This window comes from Vipera ursinii (assembly GCF_947247035.1).
Source record: "Vipera ursinii genome assembly, chromosome: 6".
In the NCBI taxonomy this organism is placed as follows: domain Eukaryota; kingdom Metazoa; phylum Chordata; class Lepidosauria; order Squamata; family Viperidae; genus Vipera; species Vipera ursinii.
The window spans coordinates 34,901,344-34,913,707 of NC_139515.1; the positions used below are offsets into that span (position 1 = coordinate 34,901,344).

The window sequence follows — 12,364 nt, forward strand, 5'->3', positions numbered from 1 at the left end:
AAGTTTATTCCAGCTGGATTTCAAGAGAAAGACATGGTGGACTAAAGACAGCTCTACAAAAATCAGAGTCAACAATTGCGGTGGAATGAAGAGCCAGTGAGTAGACCACCTCTCTGATAATTCTTCTCCAGAAAAAGAGAGGATTTGAGATCACCCACAAGTATTCCAGACAGCTGCTCCTCACAAAGACAATGCAAGACTTGTCTCTGGCAAGTTTAGAATTCAGGGAGATGAGAAAATAGCCATCTTGCTCAAACCATAGTTAGCATCTTTCAAATACACTAAGTTGAAATACTTTTTCTAATCACTTTTGAAAACTGAAACTTTTGGAAAATTATTAGAAATGCAATAGTGGCAAATATCTGTAGCTTAAATGTAGGATGAGGGTGAAATTTCATTCTCCAAGCTTGTGGGTTGGTTTCTGAACATTTCATTACCTGGCTAGGTAACATCTTCAGTGGAGTTTAGGGGATGTCAGTGTCAGGGTTCTGTTTATAAAGGCTTAAAGTGTGGGTGTGTCAAGTGAGCCTCTTGTGATGGGTGAGGCTTGAGTCATCAATGAGAGGCTAGTGATGGGTCTTGAGATACGGAGATTACATCAGGTCAGGATCATTGGGAGATGAACTGCAGGTGGGATGGGGAGGGGGGCTTGAATGGGTTGGTTAAGTGTCATGCTGTCTCTGGCTGGCTCTGCAGTTGATTTGGATTCTGAGGGGTTCATAATCTGGTTGTAGGCCGAGGTGTCTGTTGATGGAATGGCTTGTAAAATACTGTGATTTGATGAACTCACGAGCATGGCGAGTGGTAGCATGGCTGATGATTTTAGTGTTGCTTCAATTGAACTGGTGTTGTTTGATGTTGGTGTGGGTATAGATTAAGGATTTGGGATCATGGCATTTGACTGCTACCCAGTGTTCATGGATCCTAGTTTTTAATTGATGTGATGTTTCTCCCACATAGAATTAGTTGCAATCATTACAGTTTATTATGTAGATTACATTGTTTCTTTCATTCTTCTGTATCTTGTCTTTGGTTCTGGATAATTCCTGGAGGAGTGTGGCTGTGGGTTTGTGGGCTATTGCTATTCCTAGGGATTGGAGAATTTTGGCTGTCATTTCTGATACCCCTTTTGTGTAAGGTAGGGTTAATTTTTGTGTGGTGGTTGGCTGTGTGGTGTGTTGTGGTTTGGGTGCTATGTGTCAGAATACGAATGTCAACACTACAAATGAGCATGGCTGCAGCCATTTTCCTTCCCATTCTAGGTTGTCACATAGAATGGAGGGAGGGGGGTTGCCCAGGTGTTTCGCTAGTCAAAATAATCTTTTGTCCCATGGGAACCAAGGTCATTGGCTACTCCTGAAACTAGGGACTGGGCATTTCATATAAAGCTTGCCAAATAATCATATTGGGGAATGTAGTTGCTTACATAGCTTTTGTGGATAGGACATTTAACTTTGTATTGGGAAATTGTTACTTGTGTATCCAAACTTGGTTTCACTCTTGACCTTGCCAATACTTTATAACTAATAAACATGTTCTTTGAGGAACTTGCAAGCCTTGGAGTTCTGCTTTATTCATCTCTGTTGGAACCATGACATTAAACCAAGTCTGATAAAACTTTGTTTTCTCAGTATGCTGGGCCCCAACTGCCTGCCCACTCACTTTTAGGAGAGTTGTAAAGACTCAGCGAAGATTTGAAATGGAGGAGAAGAGTGAAACCGCTGCTAGGTGCAATGGAACTCCAGCTGTTGGAGTGCAAACTGGCACTCCAGCCACTGAGGAGGCGTCACTGGCAGGGGCTCAGCTGAAAGTCAGATTGTCTAACCTGGAAGACTGCTACTGCAGGAAGGAGCTACAATCCTGGTAGACCTCTATCAAGCCAAGGCTGCCCCTCAGTGCAGGAGCACTCCTGTAACTGCTGGAGAGGAGCTTCTATTGCTACTGTCCCAGGGTTCTTCATCTGTGGATAGCAAGAAAGGAAAGGGGTCGATGGGATGGGATGATTCTGGAGAGTGGAGGTTTCAGTCTGCAGACAACAGCCCCTTGCTTGAGCAGCTGAAGGAGAAGTTTGGCAGGCTGGAGGTAAAGGATACGATTCCTGTTGCCCAGGAGATGGGTGCCATGAAGGGGAATGCCAAGAACTACCCATCGCCAGAGTCCCAGCCCAACTGCTGGAGCCCGTGCCACTTCACCCATCCCCCAGCCAGCTGTGATACCAAGCCCTGTATCCAAGCCAAGCCCACTGCCGTGGCCTCAGGATGCCAGTCCCAGAGCCCAGCCAAGAGAAGTCCAGAGAGTGGTTCGGTCACATCCCCAGGACCAGCAAGCTGCCCAAGCCCAGCAGCAGATACAGGTGGCTCTGCTGAGGTTTGAGCTGCCTCCCATCAAGGCCACCTTTGATGGGGACCACGAGAAGCTAACCTTCTTCCTAAACCAGGTGTGGGCTCATTTACATTGCTAAGCTTATGCCTACCTGGATGAGGCTATGATGGTGAATGCTGTGGCGCCAAATTTAGAGGGGAAAGTGGCCGACTGGGTGACCAACCTCCATGATGAAGGGGCTTCTGAATTGCATGATATTATTCTATTCATGGAGCAACTGAGGGGCCATTTTGAAGATGAATCCCGAGCCCTGCTGGCCGAGAAGGAGATCCACCACCTGAGGCAAAGAGGTCGCCCCACTATGGAGTACATTTGTGAATTCAGGAGAGTTGCTGGTCGGCTGGGGCAATGGCCAGAATGGTCACTGATCAACTACTTCAAGCAGGGGCTAGATCGCGACTTACTTCAAGCCTGCATTATTCAGGGTTTTCCTAACCTATTGCATGAGTGGTACAGCATGGCAGTGGTGCTGGACATCGAGGTGGACCACTCTAGAAAGTCAAGCACCGCTGAACTCAAACTGCCACGCGTCCAGGAGAAACACGTTTATGGCCATTTCCAAGCCACTGCAGCCACCAGCGTCTCCCAAGTACCAGCCAGGGCTCTAATCAAGTGCTACTGGGTGTGGTCAGATGGGCCACTATGGTGTGGAGTGCCCAGATCCTAACCCTCAACCCAGGAACTTGCCAGTTACCACTGCAAAGCTGTGAAAAGCTCCCAGAGGGGGAAGAGAAAAATCAAACTGGGCATGTCAGGACCCAAGTGTCGAGGCCTCCCTTCCCACTGAGCTCGAGGCTAAAACCTGATCCAAGCCATAGCAGATGCCAGCATCTTACGACTGTGATGAGGAAGGTGAGAAGGATCCAATGGTGAGTCAGTCCATTCCCTCCTTTGCCATTCCTGCTAGGCTAGTAGTGCCCCAAACAGGGGGCCGCATGAATTTGAATGTCCTAATAGACTCGGGGTGCACTCAGTGCTTAATTAACTTACCCACTGTACTCAAACTGGGCATCTGAGCCAAACTACTGCCCCTACCCATGAAGTTTGAGCAAGCCGACAGGTCCCTCATCAGAGGTACCCCTGCCACGCACCTAACAGAACCTGTGTATTTGGAAATGGGTCAGCATTGGGAAATCATCCATTTTGTGGTGGTTCTGAAGATGACTGAAGCAGTAATTTTGGGACTACTGTGGCTTGATAAATGGTGTCCCAACATCTGGTGGGAGGAGGGAATGCAGAAGTAAGACTGGGGACAGGACCCGTCTCACCTGCTGCTGACAATAAAATAAAGACACTGGCCATCAGCAAGATTCAGGGGGAGCCCCATAAAACCTTAAAGACTGTAGCCAAAAAGCTGCTGGGGATTTAACTTGTCCCCACAGAGTACCATGATTTGGCGGAAGCATTTAGTGAAAAGAAATATGACATCCATCCCCCACACTGGGCTATGGACTGTGCTATTGAAATTCTGCCCAGTGCCAAGCTCCAAAAACCAAAGATGTCCTCTATGACTCCCAGAGAGATGAAAGAATTGAAAGAATACATTGATAAAAATTTAGCTCAGAGTTTCATTCAGCGAGCCAAATCATGCATGGATGCTCCCATGCTATTCAAGGAAAAGAAAGATGAATCTCTTAGATTATGTGTGGATTTTAAATAATTGAACGCAGTCAGTATAGAAATTATTTACCCCTTCCCCCTGATGAAGGACATGTTAGCCCACCTGGCTAAAGGAAAAGTTTTTACCAAGCTGGATTTAAGAGAGGCTTATTACTGGATCCAAATTAAGGAGGGGGAAGAGTGGAAAATCACCTTTAATTCCCCTTTGGGGAGCTTCCAATTTAAAGTGATGTCTTTTGGACTGCAGGGCCCCCTGGCTGTGTTTATGCATTTGATAAATCAAGTGCTCCATGATGATTTATACAAGGGGGTTTTGGTTTATCTTGATGACATCCTTATTTACACTGAAACCATGAAAAATACATCAAATTGGTCCGCCAGGTGCTAAAGAGACTGTTAAAAGCCAAACTGTATGCAAAGCTGTCAAAGTGTAAATTTCACCAGACAGATCTTGATTATTTGGCGTATCAGATTTTAAATGAGGGGATAGAGATGAACCCCACCACACTAAAAGAGGTTCTAGAATGGCAACCCCCATGCACCTGTAAGCAGCTTCAAAGCTTTCTGAGTTTTGCCAACTTTTACTGTCAATTTATTCTCTCTTTCACAAAGATAGCCATGCCAATCACCAATTTACTTAAAACAGGGGGAGGGGGAAAACCCCAACCTTGTCAGCCCTTGCAATGGTCATTATGTGCCAAGCTACATTCAAAAAACTAAAGATTCTTTCCAGCTGAACCTTAAGCACCCTGACCCTGAACAACAATTCATCATTCAAGCTGATGCGAGTGATGTGGCCGTGGATGCTGTTCTCTTACAAAAAAAACCACAGAGGGGAATTACAACCCTGTGCTTACACTTCCCGAAAATTAACAGACACCAAAAGGTGGTGGGCTGTTTGGGAGAAAGAGGCTTTTGCAGTTTGTTGGCCATTACTAACATGGTGCCACTTCTTGGAAGGTGGCGGGGAATACCTTTTGAGGTGTGGAGTGATCACAAAAATTTGGAGGCTCTGAAAACCCCCCCATAAATTATCCCCAAAACAAGGTTGGTGGGCTCAGTACTTCAACCATTTTAATTTCACCTTAAAATATTTTCCTGGGGGTAAGAACCTTTTGGCTGATGCCTTATCTAAATGCCCCATTTCAAGAGCCACTGAGAGGAAGTAATTAACTCCATTATTCCTCTGCCACAATCCGCTTCTCAAATAACAACCAAATCACAATCATAGAGACTCCTTGCTGGTCCTGACAATTGCCAGTGGTTTTCCAGTGGTTTTTCCAGTGGTTTTCATCAGCTTTTCATCTGATTACTAATGGAGCTGCTGAAAAAGCTAACACAATGGTGGAACAGTACCTCAGATGTTATGTAAATTACCAGCAGACTAATTGGGCTGATCTCCTACCTTTTGCATAGGTAGCCTACAACAACATTGTGCACAGTAGCACTGGACTCACCCCACTTAAAATAATATGGGTTGAGATTTTGTGACATCCTCCCAGGGGGGTTGGGTGAATGTGAAGAAAGCATTGACCAAGGCCACCAAGGTTTACAAACAGCAAGCAGATAAACGATGCTCCCCTCATTAACCTTTTCATGTTGGGCAATTGGCTTATCTTTCAACAAAATATTTCAGGTTAAAGTTACCCAGTAGAAAATTGGGTCCAAAATTCCTTGGTCCTTTCCCCATCACTAAAATCATAAACCCTGTTACAGTGGAATTGAAACTTTTGATTGTTGGGAAAAGTTCGTCCTGTGTTTTATTGCAGTTTATTGAAACCTTTGTCAGAATCCTCTTTCAGACCTGTCCCAAAGAAGCTGCTGGGTCCAGTAGTGGTAGAGGGGGAGACACATTATGAAATAAAATGAATTTTTGATTCTAGGTTGTACAATGAAAAGTTACAGTACCTCGTTCAGTGGAAAGGCTATCCCCTTTCAGAAGCTACATGGGTGAAATGTACCTATGTGAAAGCAGATAGATTAATAAAATAGTTTTACAATAAATATCCTCACAAGCCTCGAGGAAATACTTAACCTGCTTTTTTTTTAAGAGGGGACGACTGTCAACTCTAGAAATGAGCATGGCTGCAGCCATTTTCCTTCTCTTTCTAAGTTGCCACATAGAACAGAGGTAGGGGGGTTGCCCTGGTGCTTCACTACTAAAAATAATCTTTTGTCCCAGGGGAACCAGGGTCATCAGCTGCTCCCGAGACTAGGGACTGGGCATTTCATATAAAGCTTGCCAAATAATCATATTGGGGGATGTAGTTGCTTACATAGCTTTTGTGGATAGGACATTTAACTTTGTATTGGGAAATTGTTACTTGTGTATCCAAACTTGGATTCACTCTTGACCGTGCCAATACTTTATAACTAATAAACATGTTCTTTGAGGAACTTGCAAGCCTCAGAATACTGCTTTATCCATCTCTGTCTATCAGAACCATGACAATGACATTTTTTGCATATCCATTACGGAAAAAGATGTCAAGCAGCCATTTCTCTTCTGTTTTTCTTAGTGTTGTGGTGCTGCAGTGTGTGTTGGCCCTTCTTTTTTATATAAAAGTTTTTATTGAATTTTATAAGGTTGGGGAAGGGATAGAACCAGGGTAGGGATTAAGGTTCAGGGTGGGGTTAGGATCAGGATTGGGGTAGGGACGGGGTTGGGAACAACATTGGGGTTTCTCCCCAATAACATTTTCAAGCTTTAGCAAATAGAGTATTGTCCGGGTACATATGTTCAATTAACACTAATTAATATAACAGTCCCAGTTGCAATGTATGGCAGTGAAACCTGGACCATAAGAAAGGCTGAGCGCCAAAGAATTGAAGCCTTTGAACTATGGTGCTGGAGAAGACTCCTGCGAGTCCCTTGGACTGCAAGGCGATCAAACCAGTCAGTCCTAGAGGAGATCAACCCTGACTGCTCTTTAGAAGGCCAGATCCTGAAGCTGAAACTCAAATACTTTGGCCACCTAATGAGAAGGAAGGACTCACTGGAGAAGAGCCTAATGCTGGGAAAGATTGAGGGCAATAGAAGAAGGGGACGACAGAGAAGGAGGTGGCTGGATGGAGCCACTGAAGCAGTAGGCGTGAGCTTAAATGGACTCCAGAAGCTGGTAGAGGACAGGAAGGCCTGGAGGAACATTGTCCATAGGGTCGCGATGGGTCGGACACGACTTTGTAACTAACAACAACAACAAATATAACAGTAAATAGCTGTAATGTATATGCTAAACAATAATCATAAACGGTATCAGTTAAGCAATACATATCATTCTCCTTACTAAAATATATTCAAAATAACATATCACATTCATTTCTCGCTAGTTCATTTTCCTAACCATTGGTAAAATTTATCCCATATTTTAAAATAAATTGAATCCTCTTTCTTTTTGATCTCTAAGGTTAATCTATCCATTTCTGCACACTCTAAAATTTTCTTGATTAAGATCTCTTCAGTTGGTAGGTTTTCATTTTTCCAGTATTGGGTAAATACTATTCTCACTGCTGTCAGTACATGCAATATTAGATACTCATTCTCCTTCTCATACTTAGCTCCTAACAGAAACAGTTCTGGTTTAAGTTCTATCTGTATTTTAGTCATCTTTTTCAGCCATGTATGTATTTTAAGCCAGAACTTTTTCGCTTTAGGGCATACCCACCAGATATAGTAGTAAGTACCTGGCCTTTGTTTACATTTCCAGCAATTATCTGAAGTATTTTTGAACATTTTAGCTAATCTTACTGGTGTCATATGCCATTTATAAAACATTTTATACAAATTTTCTTTATATGAAACTGCCTTAGTCAATTTAACATTTCTATCCCATAATTTTTCCCAGTCTTCCAAATCTTTGGAATATCCAAAGTTTTTTGCCCATGTTATCATTGTTTCTTTTACTTGTTCTTGTTCCATCTTCAAGTTTAGCAGAAATCTGTAAAGTTTCTTAATAAGGTTTTCATCTGTTTTTAATAATATTTGATCAAATTTTGTCTGTTCTTTATAAAATCCCATTGTCTTTGCCTCTTTTCTATATCTTGTTTGAATTTGCAAATATGGCCACCATACTAAGTCAATACCTTGTCAATATAAGTCTTGTCTTTCTTTCAATTTTCCTTCCTTATCGAGGATATCCTTGAAGTAACGACTTTGTCATAGTTAATTAAGTTTGGGTAAGTAAAAGCTTCCATTGTTGAAAGCCACTCAGGTAGTTTAATATAGATTTTCTGCTTTATTCTTTCCCATTCTGAAAGGAATACATTCCTTATAAAGTGATTTTGGAAGTATCTATGTGTGGTGGCTCAGTGGGTTAGGACGCTGAGCTTGTTGATCAGAAGGTCGGCAGTTTGGCGGGTCGAATCCCAAATGCCGCATAACAGAGTGCCTGTTACTTGTCCCAGCTTCTGCCAACCTAGCAGTTCGAAAGCACGTAAAAATGCAAGTAGAAAACTAGGGACCACTACGATTGGAAGTTAACAGCGTTCCGTGCACCTTTGGCGTCTAGTCATGCCGGCCACATGACCACGGAGACGTCCTCGGACAAGCGCTGGCTCTTTGGCTTTGAAACAGAAACCGGCACCTAGAGTTGGAAACGACTAGCACGCATGTGCGGAGGAACTTTTACCTTTACTTTTTTATGTGCTTTACTTTTCTCGTACCATACAAAGGCACGCCAACCAATTTGTAGGTCATGCTCCTCTAGGTACAATAGTCTTTTATTTCTCAGTGTAATCCATTCTTTAAGCCATGGTAGAATGGCTGCTTGATAATATAGTCTCCAGTCCGGGAGCCCAAATCCTCCACTATTTTTAGCTTCTTGTAACATTTTCACTTTAATTTGTGCATTCTTCCCTTGCCAGATAAATCTCAATATTGTTACATTCAAAGAAGACCTTTCCCAATTTTACAGGGATTGTTTGAAATAGGAAGAGTACTTTTGGTAAAATAATCGTTTTCATTGTAGCTATTCTTCCTAACAGCAACAGTTGAAGATTTTTCCACTTTTCCAAGTCCAATTTTATTTGTTTCAACAATCTTTCATAGTTATCTTCTTTTAATGTTGTACATCTTGCTGTTAAGTGGATTCCTAGATACTTAACTTTTTTAGTTATTTGTAGGTTTGTCTTTTTTGTAAGTTGACTTTTCTGTTTGTCTGTTAAGTTTTTTATTAATATTTTGGTCTCGTCTCTATTTATTTTCAAACCTGCCAGTTCTCCAAACTTTTCTATTTTCTCCAACAGTTTAGTAGCTGTTTCAAGTGGCTCCTCCAAAATAAAAACCAAGTCATCCGCAAAGGATTGCAATTTATATTTTTGTTCATTTATCTCCAATCCTTTAATTTCTATGTCTTGTCTAATATTTCTGGTCAATGCTTCCAATGTTAATATAAATAACAGTGGGGATAGTGGACATCCCTTTCTTGTACCTTGTTTGATATCAAAATTTTCTGTATAATCTCCATTTAGAATTATTCTAGCCATTTGTTTATGGTAGATTGCTTGAATTGCATTTATAAAGTTTTTCCCAAAGTTCTTTTCCTTTTTTAAAATATATATTCAATTTTATTTTCCCATTTCTTCCACAAACAAGTCAACAAATATATTGCCATACATAAATACATACACGTAAGTTTGGGTGCTGCTCGTCCATTTCCCCTTTCACTGTATCCACCCTCCTTCTCTCTCTTCCCTCTTCTCTACTTTCTTTCTCCCTTTTTCCTTTCTTTCCTACTTCCCTCTTCTTTCTCTCCACTCCTCTTTCCATCTCCACTCCCCTCCCATTTCTCCCCACTTCTCCTCCTCTTTCCCTCCAACCTTCCTACTTCCTTCCCCCTCCTCTATTCTCTTCCCTCTCTCCTCTCCTTTCTTCCTTCCCATTCCTCTTCCAATACAATTCAGGGGTGATGTCCGAGCAGCTCCTCTCCTTGGATTTTCAATGTCTATATTAGGTATGATAATATCCTTATCTCCTCATTTTTCTTCCATCTAAATTAGTGTTAGCTGTCTTTTAAGCATATTCTCTTTTTCACCCACTCATAAATTTTTCCCCAAATTTCATAATACTCTGACTCTGTCTTATCTTTAATTTTCATTGTTAATCTATTCATTTCCACACATTCCATTATTTTCCTGATCACCTCTTCTTCTGGAGGACTTTTCAATGCCTTCCAGTTTTGTGCAAACACAATCCTAGCTGCAGTGGTTATATGAATAATCAAATATGTGTTCTCTTTGCTATATTTCTCTGGTAAAATACCCAACAGGAATATTTCTGGTCTTAATTCTATATGTTGTTGTATCATCTTTTCTATCCATGATTTGATTATATTCCAATAAGTTTTAGCTTCTGCACACATCCACCACATGTAATAGAAAGAGCCTGGTATTTGATGGCATTTCCAACATTTCATAGATCTGTCCTTAAACATTTTAGCTAGTCTTTCTGGAGACATATGCCATCTGTAGAACATCTTGTACATATTTTCTTTATATGCTGTCACCATTGTCAGTTTATAGTTTCTTTCCCACAATTGCTGCCATCTATCTAATTCAATCGTATATCCAAAATTTCTTGACCATTTTATCATTGACTCCTTAACTTGCTCCTCCTCTAATTCCCTATATAATAAGTAGCTATACATTTTTTTAATCCATTTTGCTTCAGTTCCCGTAAGTATTTCATCTAACTCTGTTCTCCCCAAATTAAAACCATCTATTTTAGCATCTTTTTCATATCTAGATTGTATTTGCGTTCTCATGTACCAATCCATCTTTATTCCTTGTTCCTCTAATTGTTGTTTGGTTTTCAGCTTCCCCGTATCTGTTAGTAGGTCTTTATATCTTATAATGTTTCCCATATTAAACATATTGGGGTGTATTAATGCTTCCATCATTGAGAGCCAATCTGGAATCCTCAATTAATGCTTCCTCTTTATTTTCTCCCAAACCATCAATAAAGAATTCCTGATATGATGTCTCTGGAAATAGCTGTGTATTCTATTTTTCCCATACCATATGAACGCCATCCCAACTGTAAATCATGTCCCTCTAATGTCAATAATCTAGTATTCCTTAGTAAAATCCATTCTCTCATCTATGACATTACTGCAGCCTGGTAATATAATTCCCAATTAGGTAAGCTAAACCCACCTCTGAGTCTTGCATCCTGTAACATTTTTAAATTAACCCTTGCCTTTTCCCCCTGCCAAATATATTTCAAAATTATTTTATTTAGCCCCTCAAAATATTTCTTTCCCAATCTTATTGGTATTTTTGAAAACAAAAACAACAATCGTGGTAATATAAATGGAATTAAAATTTAAAAAATTTAAAAAATAAATAATATATTCATTTTGATTATTGCAATCCTGCCCATTAATGATACTTGTACCTCTTTCCATTTATCCAAATCTACTTAGATTTGTCTTTTCAATTTGTAATAGTTCTTTAATTGTTGTACATCTTGCTGTCAGGTGAATCCCCAGATATTTTACCTTCTTTACAATCTGTATCTCTAACTTTCCCATCAATTCTTTTTTTTCAGTAATATTTTTCACTAACATTTTTGTTTTATCTTTATTAATCTTCAAACCTGCTACCTCACCATATTTTTCTATTTGTTCTATTAATACAGGTCCTGTCTCTAGTGGCTCCTCCAAGATAAATACTAAATCATCTGCGAAAGCTTATAGCTTATATTCTTCTCTCTTAACTTTTATACCTTTTATATCCTTATTCTGTCTTATAGTTCTATTTAGTATCTCTAGTGTCAATACAAACATAATGGGGATAAAGGGCATCCCTGCCTTATTCCCTTCATAATGTTAATCTTTTCAGTCATATCTCCATTAATCATTATTTTAGCTATTTGCTTATTGTAAGTTGCTTTAATTGCATTTATAAATTTCTCCCCAAAATCCATAATCTGTAGTTGTCTTATCATGAATTGCCAATTCATATTGTCGAATGCTTTCTGCGCATCCAAAAACATCAATGCCATCTGTTTTTTGGGATGTGTTTCATAATATTCTAATGTGTTTAATATAATTCGCATATTGTCTCTAATCTGTCTTTTTGGGCAGGAACCCATTTTGATCCATATGTATAAATTTGTTTAGGAACTTTTTAAGCCTTTTGGCCATGATTGATGTGAATATTTTATAGTCCACATTCAGCAAGGAAATCAGTCTATAGTTCTTTATTTTCTGTATTTCCATTTCTTCCTTTGGTATCAGGGTAATAAGTGCTTCCGACCACGAATCTGGTATCTTAGCTTCAGAGAGGAGTTCATTATAGAGTTCCAGCATTACATTGCCTAACAGTTCCTGCAATGTTCTATTTCAGTTGTTTAATCCATTTC

The 12,364-nt window shown here is 40.4% G+C and overlaps 1 protein-coding gene across 1 annotated transcript in view; it reads left to right on the forward strand.

The window, feature by feature from the left end:
- The window catches only part of CNTN1 (contactin 1), a gene marked incomplete at both ends in the record, with an annotated part of 250,063 nt that overhangs the window by 134,467 nt on the left and 103,232 nt on the right, over positions 1-12,364 (forward strand). The window lies entirely within an intron of this gene.